This window comes from Hemitrygon akajei, chromosome 27 (assembly GCF_048418815.1).
Source record: "Hemitrygon akajei chromosome 27, sHemAka1.3, whole genome shotgun sequence".
In the NCBI taxonomy this organism is placed as follows: domain Eukaryota; kingdom Metazoa; phylum Chordata; class Chondrichthyes; order Myliobatiformes; family Dasyatidae; genus Hemitrygon; species Hemitrygon akajei.
In genome coordinates this window covers 34,145,584-34,156,237 of record NC_133150.1, presented here as the reverse complement: position 1 = coordinate 34,156,237, position 10,654 = coordinate 34,145,584, and the positions used below count along the sequence as shown (strand labels likewise).

The 10,654-nt window shown below is 45.9% G+C and overlaps 1 protein-coding gene across 4 annotated transcripts in view; it reads right to left on the bottom strand.

Annotated features, from left to right (window-relative positions):
* The window catches only part of elk4 (ETS transcription factor ELK4), a 62,726-nt gene extending 58,793 nt beyond the window's left edge, over positions 1-3,933 (bottom strand). For 2 of the 4 annotated variants that reach the window (XM_073030599.1, XM_073030600.1), the window contains exons 1-2: positions 3,447-3,933; positions 3,135-3,276 (exon numbers count right to left, since the gene is read on the bottom strand). The gene's annotated coding sequence lies outside the window, so the exon portion shown is untranslated. The remainder of the gene's footprint in view (positions 1-3,134; positions 3,277-3,446) is intronic. The other 2 variants (XM_073030603.1, XM_073030601.1) reach the window with 1 other exon arrangement.
* Between the last annotated feature and the right edge of the window lie 6,721 nt (positions 3,934-10,654).

The window sequence follows — 10,654 nt, the reverse complement described above, 5'->3', positions numbered from 1 at the left end:
GTAGAAATAATCTAAATGGGAGATTGGTGGCTGGTGGGAAAGGCCTGTTTACATCCTGTATAGTTCTGTAATCTCTATGCAACTTCATCTGTCAGGAAATACAAAGGAGGTTTGACTCAAAATCAGAGTAGCGGGGACGATTCAGCAGTGAACGCTAACTTTAATAACAGACCACAAAATAATATGCCACGAGGGGCCACCAATCAAGACAGAAGAGAAATTAAACACAACAGGCAACCAGGTAAACTTCAGGCAGGGAGAGTGAAAGCTAAAGGCCAGCCAGTTCGATGAGCGACTGAGGACTGTGATTGAGAACTGGGGTTAAATAGGCTGCAGGTGATGAGTCTGGAGCAAGTGGCAGGTGAATCCTGCCTGAATATTAAGAGGAATAGATAGAGTGGACAGCCAGCGCCTCTTCCCCAGGGCACCACTGCTCAGTACAAGAGGACATGGCTTTCAGGTAAGGAGAGGAAAGTTCAAGGGGGATATTAGAGGAAGGTTTTTTTTAAACTCAGAGAGTAGTTGGTGCGTGGAATGCACTGCCTGAGTCAGTGGTGGAGGCAGATACACTAGTGAAATTTAAAAGACTACTAGACAGGTATATGGAGGAATTTAAGGTGGAGGGTAATATGGGAAACAGGGTTTAAGGGTCGGCACAACATTGTGGGCCGAAGGGCCTGTACTGTGCTGTATTGCTCTATGTCCTATGTTCTAATCCTAATACCTGGGTGGAGTCTGGGAGGTTCCTGCACGTGCAGGCTGGGAAGAATCAGCAGGCGCAGGTGTTCCACTTTATTTTATCACATGTGGAGTAATGGAAAATGCCATTCTCTCCCAAAGCAATGAAAGATGGGGCAGCAGGGTAGTGCAGTGTTTAGCGCAACTTCTTTACAGTATAGGTGACCTGGGTTCAATTCCTGCCACTTCCTGTAAGGAGTCTGTATGTTCTCCCTGTGACTGCGTGTGTTTCCTCCGACAGTCGAAAGGCATACTGGTTGGTAGGTTAATTGTTCATTGCAAATTGCTGCCTGATTAGGACTACATTGGAGGATTGCTGGGTGGCAGGGCTCAAAGGGCTAAAAGGGAGTATCCCATGCTGTATATCAATAAAAAAAATTATTGAGATTGACAGATTTTTTTTGTTAAAACATTGAGCAGTACAGCACCGTCCTGTTGTTCCACAATGTCGTGTCAAGCAACATAAAACTACTCTATAATCTTCTTTCCTATACACTCCTTAACCCTTGTGTCTTTTAAATGTCTCTGTTGTATCAGCCTCTAGCACCATCCCTGGCAATGTTTTCCAGGCACTTATCACTGTGTTTTAAAAAAACTACATTTGACATCTCCCCATAATTTTTCCTCCTCTCACCTTAGGTATACTATTACTTACAGACGAAATACAAGAGAACACGTTGAGAAGCGGAATAAACATGATCTAATTGAAGATCCGATGACTAAATGATCTACCAGAGGCAGAAGCCTGAAGATCGTAAACAGAGGTCAGCATGTCCATCGGCAGGGGCCCAAAGGAGTCACGAGGTCCGGGGTCCCCGGGATCGGAGGTCCGTGCGAGGCGGGAAGTTGAGGTCCGATGATCAAACCCATGACTGGTGCGAAATCCGAAGTTGGAGGCCCAATGTCTGCGCGTCTGGAGGCTCAGGGGTGACTGGTCCTGAGACTGCAGGTCTGTTTGTTGTGCCGACAATTGCCGGCTCCCTCCAGCACGTCCTTGAGTGTATTGGTGGCTAACACAAACGACGCATTATGTGTGATTCAGAAATCTAAATCCGAATTTGATCAGCCAATTTCTTCCCTCTTCAACTCGCTCTCACATCTGGCGTCACCTTATCGCAAGCATCAACAAAACACGATTGCTCTATAAACCACTAAATTACTGACAACTTTGCCCTGTCCTTTAACCATTAAGAACACACAAAACAACCCGTGGTTAGAGAATAGGACCGAGTGTTACCTACATGTATTTGTGAACATTTGTTGGTCTTTATTCATTTAAGACGTAGAAGCGTCAGCAGCTACATTGAACCAGAGGAAGCAGATTACCAAGCGCCTGTGGGTCATACACTTCGTACGTGGACCCAAGGGATGGTTCTTTTGACTGCCCGTGTCACCAGCAGCCTATCCACGGCTTCCATTTTATTATCACCACTGTACAAATAACATGGTGATATATACTGTTAAAAATAATGTGTGTGTAGGTGTGAAAATAATCGAACCGCCGGCTCTGCTGGCACTGTTTTCTGACATTACTTCTGAACGGTTTCCCCACCCACCTCATTAAGCTATTCGCGGTAAGTGGTTGGAAGCCTCCACCTCTGGGGCAGCAAAGTGCCAGGTGAGCTGAATGTCACCGCCACTAGATCAGGAGCGAAGTAGCCTTTACAGATCAGTCCGTGACTTAAAATGTAATCCTTCCCCCCACCCCACATAAAGACAGTAAAATATCTCGAGTTGTCCTTGCCATAGGTGCATCTAAAGCGCGGTGCTCCCAGCCTTTTGAGAGGCAATGGTTGTGTGTGTGTGTGTGTGTGTGTGTGTGTGTGTGTGTGTGTGTGTGTGTGTGTGTGTGTGTGTGTGTGTGTGTGTGTGTGTGTGTGTGTGTGTGTGTGTGTGTGTGAGAGTGTGTGTGTGTGTGTGTGAGAGTGTGTGTGTGTGTGTCTGTGTGTGTGTGTGTGAGAGTGTGTGTGTGTGTGTGTGTGTGTCTGTGTCTGTGTCTGTGTCGCGGGTGACAGGCGTCGGAACTGAAGCCCAGTTCCAGCTTCACCTAGTGCCCACACACGCCCATTTTCCAGCAGCAATCTCTGCGTGAGCCACCTCGAGCTGGATGCCAAACTCAGGAGTCTCCGGAGCTCCTAAACCAGTTCGTAACCGGATCCCTCAGAGAGAGAACGAGGGAGAGCGTCTCGTTTATAGTTGGCGGGTTGGGGAAGATGAGGGTGTTCGGGAAGTAACCAAGAGTCGACAGGATGAAACGCAAACCTGCGGACCCATACTCGGGCCTAAAGAAGGCCCAATCATCGGAGTGGGCGGTTCTCTTTATCAGTTTAGCTCGCCTATTTAAACCGTTTACTATAACCCCATTTATAAATAAAAAATCAACCACGTCCTCTTACTTTATTTTATGCTTTCTAGTCAGTCATTTGCCAACGCTTGAATTAACTCCCGACTTCACCACAAACCAGGAGTCGACAGCTGGGCTCGACCTCGCTACGTCCGCCAGCTCGATACATTTTAATCCAATTGTCTCCCCGCTCCCTTCAAAAAGAATTTTGTTACACAAGAACCAAGATCAAGAGGGGAAATAAACAATCTTGTAAGACGAACAACTGCAACAGCGGAGATGGGGGTGGGGTGGGGAGAGAACAAGACACACACACACACACACACGCATATATATATATATACACACACACACACTCACTCACCCCAACTCCGGCGAGTCTCTGCAAATTCTGGGACCGGCAGTTCCAAGGTGATCATGCTATTTACAATGTTGAAATTCAAATCAAAGTATCGTTTCACTGCCACAGAGAAAGCCTCTCCGGTCGTTTTGCAGGAGGCTGGGGGTGTGGAGAGGAAGGAGAAGGAGAGACTCTGGGTAAAGGTTGCATTTCCTCCCCGACCTGGAGGCGCGGGTCTCCCAGTTCCCACCGCTCAGTTTTCAAGCCCGTAGCTGTCTCGCCCCGTCCGCTTGTTAACTTCACCGCGTCTGCTGTCTCCGGGGATTTCCTGGTGTCGGAGCGAAGAGGAGAAGGCTGCTGGCGGCGGGTGCCTATGCGTGGATCAACACTTTAAGGATTCTCCCACGTTTTTTTTTGTTCTTCTTTGCTTTTCGCCCTCCTCACGCAACGTCAAGAAGAACAAGGAGTCTCCGCAATCACTCACCGGTAAAGCAGCTCTGCCCTGTGCTGATTTCTGTCAGGTTTCCCCCCACCCCGCCCCTTTTTCCCTTCCTATCGATTCCCCCTCGGTTCCTGGGAGCTGTCAGGCATCCGCGGGAGTCCGCGCTGTCCTACGCACACTGTTTCACTCGGCGTCTCGCATCGCAGCGTGGAAACTCGAGACACTAACACACATCGGCCTAAACAGAAATGGTACTGTGGAGGTCACTGTCGTTTGCCGACTCGCGGTCGGTCAGTAGATTTGGAAGTTATACAAGAACTTAAAGAAGTACACAGCACACCGCAAATATTGGAATCTGCAGCGGGAACTCAACGGATCAGGCAGCATCTTAAACATTGGGACAGATGCAGGATCTCCACTCTAAACGTCGGAAGTTCTTTTGCTCCTGCAAATGCTGCTTGATTTGTTGACTTCCTTCAGCAATTTATACTCATCGGACCCTGCATTGCTAAATCCCGATGAAGGGTATCGGTCCGAAACGTCGACAGTTTACTCTTTTCCATAGAGGCTGCCTGGCTTGCGGAGTCCCACCAGCATTTTGTGTGTGTTACCTGATCTCACCTGATCCAATCTTGGCTCCACTTCCACTTCCCCTGCCCAGATTCACCACCTCCTAATCAAAGAGCCACCCGTCCCGAATACAGTTAGTGAGCGGCAGCCGGTCCTCTGTGGGAGTTCCTAAAAATTTGGAGCTTCTCTAAGATCTCCCTTGCATCTCATTCATCAAATGTTTATCAGGTGTATTTTTAAATATACTGGTAGTTCCGATTCAGACTGGAGCCTGCAGAACCCTATCACACTTTGCGTAATTCCCTCCCTATCAACTCCGCTCTAAACGTTTTACCAATTAGTTTAACCTACGCTCCTTAGTAAGTGACTTCAATGTCAACGGAAACTAGGCCTTTCCTGTAGATCCCATCTAGGCCTCTGGAAATTTTATACACCTCAATTAAGTGATAACTATCCTTGAAAACACCAGGCGGTCCAAAGTCCAGTTTAAAATAGAGATCAGATATTTTAAAACGTGGGACATTATTAACTGGGAAATTAAAGATAGTGAGCTATCCAACAGAACATTCAAAGAAATTGAAAATGCAAGGCCATTGAGAAAGAGCCAGAGTATAGAATTAATTTGATTAATCTGATGGCTCCAACAAATACCAGACACTGTGCTGGAAATCTGCTGTCACCTATGGTTATTGTGGTTAAAAATATCAGCATCTGCAGATCCTTGTGTTGAGGTTGAAATAGCAGGCAGTGTTTGCTGTGATCCAAAGAAGGTCCCTGCACTGGGTCTGGGTCTGGGTCTCTCTCTCTCTCTCTCTCTCTCTCTCTCTCTCTCTCTCTCGCTCTCTCTCTCTCTCTCTCTCTCTTCATCACTCTCTCTCTCTCTCTCTCTCTCCTCTCTCTCTCCCTCTCTCTCTCTCTCTCTCTCTCTCTCTCTCTCTCTCTCTCTCTCTCTCTCTCTCTCTCTCTCTCTCCTCTCTCTCTCTCTCCTCTCTCTCTCTCTCTCTCTCTCTCTCTCTCTCTCTCTCTCCCTCTCTCCCTCTCCCTCTCCCTCTCCTTCCCTCTCATATTGAGTGAAAGGTTGGTGTTCTGGCACCACTCAGCCAGACTTACAATCTCCCTCCTATATGCTGATTCATCACCACCTTTAATTTGGTCCATGACAGTGGAGTCAACAGCAAACTTAAATATGGCATTGGAGCTGTGCTTAGCCACACAGTTATAAGTGTAAAGCAATTAGAGCTGGGGCTAAACACACAGCTTTTTGGGTCACCTGTATGGAGGAAATGTTTTACCAATCCAAACTGACTGGGGTTTGCAAATAAGGAAATTGAGGATCCAATTGCACATGGAGGTATTGAGACCAAGGTCTTGAAGATTATTGATTAATTTTGAGCGATTGATAGTATTGAATGCTGGGCTGTGGGCGACAAAGAGCATCTCTGCTGTCTGGATGTTGCAGGTTCAGTGAAGTGCCAAAGAAATGGCATCTGCTGTGGACCTGTTGTGATGTTAGGCAAATTGGAGCGGATCTAAGTCGCTCCTCCGGCAGGAGTTGATATGTTACATCACCAAACTCTCAAAACATTTCATCACAGTGGATGAAAATGATACTGAATGATATCCATCGAGGCAGTTTACCACAGAAGCCTGCTTAAAGCAGGTGGGTAGCTCAGACTGCTGAAGTGAGAGGTGAAAGATGTTGGTGAACGCTTCAGCCGGTCGATCAGCAGAGGTCTTTAGTACTTGGCCGGGTACCCCATCTGCTCTCTGTGGGTTCACCCTCCTGAACGCTGCTCGCTCGTCGGCCTCATAGAGCCTGAAGTCACAGGATCATTGGATCAATCGAAGCATTGGCCCTCTAGTTTGGACTGCAGGGCAAAGAATTTGTGATGTGGGTTCCATGTCATCCGGTCAGCTCATTACAGAAATGATGTAGAGGCTGTGGGGAAGTTCCAGAAAAGGTTTACCAGGATGCTCCCTGGATCAGAGGGCATTTGCTATAAGAGAGTTTGGGCAAACTTGGATTGTTTGCTCTGGAACATCAGAAGCTGACATGAGACCTCACAGAGCTTTATATGAAGAGGGGAGATATATAAAATATGGATAGTCAGAACCTTTTTTCCATAAAGTGGAAATATCCAATACTAGAAGGCATGGGTTTAAGGTGAGAGGGGGGTAAGTTTGAAGGAAAAGTGTATTACACAGGGTGCATGGAATGTGCTGGTGGAAGCAGGCGTAATTGTGGCATTTAAGACATCATTACATGGTCCTGTGATCTGGGAATGGAGGGGTATGAATCATGTGCAGGCAGGTAGGATTAGTTTAATTTGGTATATGGTTGCCATGGAGATGGTGGGTTTCAGGACCTGCTCCTATGCTATGCAGTCTGTGTTCTATGTTCTAATTCCAAGTAAATCAGCAAGAAAAGATTATCAAGCCAACCTATTGAACCATGGATGCCATGGGCACTATGGAAGCAGCATGTGTGAACCTCGTGATGGGTGAGCTGATGTTAGGCTCCATTTTGCCGATTAAAGTGATGAGGGAAACTGAAATATCGAGGTGAGTGCAGAAGTTTGGAGATCGTTTGGCTGTTCCAGTGCTCCGCGTTCTCCGAGAGGATTCTGGGAGGCAGAGGCAGCGTGTGCAAATCTCGTGCTGGACAGGCTGTGAGATGGGCTGCAAGCCAATCTTTGACTCCATTTCATCAATTAAAGCCTCTGCTATGCATCTATTAAAGCGATGAGGGAGATTGAAACATCGCGGTGAACGTGGAAGGTGAGCAACAGCTGCTTGTCTTTTCGTCGCTCTGCTGCCGGAGAGGGGAGAGCCTGTCACTGTGTCTGGAGAGAGTTCCGCAGATTTTCTGCATCTTGGATATCGACTTGGACTATAGATATCATTTCAATCTTGTAGTTTTTTTTTATATTCTGTGCTTTTTTGCCCGATTTTTCTTGTTTTTGTTTGTGCGGGAAGGGGGATTTGGGGATTGATGTGCCTGTTCTGTTTTTTCCAGCATCTGCAGATCTTCTCTTGTTTCTGTTTTGTTCGTTTTTAATGCCGGAGGAGGGATTTGGGGGGTTGGTGATCATGCTGCCTCTCTTTTCTTTCTTGATTTCGTGGCTATCCAGAGAAGAAGAACTTCAGAGTTGTATGCCTTGATAATAAATTAAACTTTGAACCATTAAGGTAGAAGTGCACCCTGTCATATTACTGAAGGAAAGCTAGTTTCCATAGCATTTATGCCCTGTGCATATATAACTATGACAATAAACTTAAACTTGCAGAATGGGCCTGTGCCTGAATCCCAATTCTCGTTGTTGCCATCAGGAAAGAGGTACAGGAGACTGCAGGCACACTCAACGTTTTAGGAACGACTTCTTCCCCTCTGCCACCAGATTTCTAAATGGACAATGAATCAATGAACACTACCTCACTACTACTTTGCACTCCTTATTTAATTTAACTTACAAAAAAATATATACATCTTACTGTCTTCACAGTCTTTCTTATTTGTACTGCTGCTGCACAACAACAAATTTCACGACATACGCCAGTGATATTAAACCTGTTTCAGACTCGACACATATCTAATGGTAAAAATGAAGTGACATGGACCAAGCAAGGGTAAACGGGACAAGCTTAGATAGATATGTTGGTCAGCATGGATGAATTGGGCCAAAGGGCCTACACCCTGCTGTTTGGCTCTATATATCACTTCTAATGTAGAGATGTTAAAAATAACCCGAGCTTTCATAGAGATTTACAAAAAAGTGTCTTGGTTCCACTTTTTTTCTTTTCTTTCCGCTCTGCCATTTTAGGGTTAATAGTTTTAATGAAAAAAAATCAGAGGGAGGTATTTCAGCAGAATATTTTAAGCATCACTGTATTAACATTGCTGCGTCTGATTTCAAAGCTGTTTTGCAACTGTAAGAAAAGGTTTACAGAAAAAAAGTTGGCGGGAACTTTAATTAGTCTGGCAGGATATCAATGGGAAGAGATTTGCCAATCTTTTCTTTATTTCAAAAATAGACTTTATTCATAATAAAAATATATTGAAAGAAAGAAGCTGTGCAAAAAAACTTAAGCTCATAGTCATTACATTCAGTAGTCCAATCTTTAAAAGAAAACACAAAGCACCATAGCCACTCATGTAGCTCCCTGAGGTGTTACACCCTTTCATCGTTCGAGGGGTTCCCCACCCATTTCTGGCCCTCTGTGTGCACTATTGGAAGGGGCCTATACTGTGTCCTTCCCCACAGAGACTCAGCATTGGCTGTACCAAGCTTCAGTGTGTCCCTCAGCACGTACTTGTATGGCCTGGACTGTGCCAGACTGCAACATTCCCTTACAGGCATCTTGCTGTGCTGGAAGACCAACACGTTTTGGGTAGATCAAAGGGCATCATTCACTGAGTTGATGGCCTTCCAGCAGCACGGCCTTTTCGTTGCCTCAGCGAAACAGCCAGCATAATAAAAGAACCACTCCCCCCCCCCCCCCACCAACTCCCGACCCTGAACTTTGTCTCTTCTCTCCTCTCCCATCAAGCAGAAGATACAAAACAACACACACAAAACGCTACAGGAGCTCAGTAGGTCAGGCAGTGTCTATGGAAATGTTTCGGGCCGAGACCCTTCTTCAGGAATGAGAAGGAGGGGGAAGATGCCAGAATAAAAAGGTGGTGGGGGGAGGGGAGGAGAAAGAGGCCAGACGGGAGGTGATAGGTGAAGCCAGGTGGGTGGGAAAGGTCAAGGGCTGGAGAAGAAGGAATCTGATAGGAGAAGGGAGTGGGCCAAAGGAGAACAGGACCCAGGGGGACAGAGTGGGAAATAGAGGAAGAGGGGAGGGGAGAAAACATATTTTTTCACCAGAAGGAGAAATCAATATTCATGCCATTGGGTTGGATGGTACCCAGACAGAAAATAAGGTGTTGCTCCTCCACCCTGAGGGTGGGTTCATTGTGGCACCACATACAGTGCGAGGATGATGCACAGATTTGCATCTTTAACCATTCCCGTCAGTAGCAGGAGCTGCTGCCCTGCCTCCTGTTGGCACTGCTCAATGCTTCCAGTTGGATGGCAGCTAGTCTAATCTCCTTAATCCAAGCGAATCCAGTTTTGCTTGTTTGGTGACCGATCCTACTTGTTTCTAACCCAGCAGGTCAACTTAACACAAGAGATTCTGCAGATGCTGGAAACCCAGAGGAACAAACTCAAAACTCAGGAGGAAGTCAGCAGGTCAGGCAGCATCTATGGAGAGGGAAAAGCAATCAACATTTTCGGTTGGGACTCTTCTTTATTTTCTTTCTGGTGCACATTTCAGTCCCTATGTGACTAGTGTTTACCCATCCTAGTAAGGCCCAAGAGAATGAAAGTATTTTTAAATATCAATCCCTTAACGACCCAGTGTTTTCATCAACGGTGAGTTGTGACACAATTATGTGGAAAGCAAAACTTCTCATCTGCTCTTTGATAATTTGCCTCAGTTCTAACTCAAGTGTAGCTTGTTCCGATCCAAACAGTGCCAGAAACACGGGTTCAATTCTCACTGCTGTTTGTAAGCCATTGAATTTTCTCCCTGTGACCACATGGCTTTCCTCCAGGTGCTCTGGTTTCCTCCCATATTTCAAAGATTCAGGGGTTGGTAGGTTAATTGGTCACATGGGTATTAGGCAGCGCGGGTTCGTTGGGTTAGAAGGTCCTTTTACTATTCTTTATCTCTAAACTCTATGAACCCCTTAGAGGCCTTGTTATTTAGAAAGGGAAGTGAGGTAGGACAAATGAATCCCAAAAAGTTTAACATTGGTAGTGGGGAAAGTGTTGCAATCAATTATCAAGGGCAATGGAAATAAACTTTTGGAAAGTCAATATGCTACGAAAGTTAAGTCATGTTTATTTAACAATGAAGTTTTCCCAATTGGTTTTGCTATTCACTGATGGAACCTCAAAGTTGTGGGCAAAGCCAGTACTAACTGTCACTTAACTGGCTAGCTTGTGGTCATTTTGGAGATTGACTAAAGGGCCATTTGTGTTGCTGGGGCTCGACAGTCACATACAGGTTGGTGGTAAAAAACAGGTGCAGCCACACGAGCTGCTTCACCATTCAGTACAATTATAACTGATGGGTAAATTTACTCAATATATTCAGTTTTACCTCATATCCCTTCATACCTTTGTTTAGCAGCATTCCGCCAACCTCAACATTTGCATGTTATATAGCA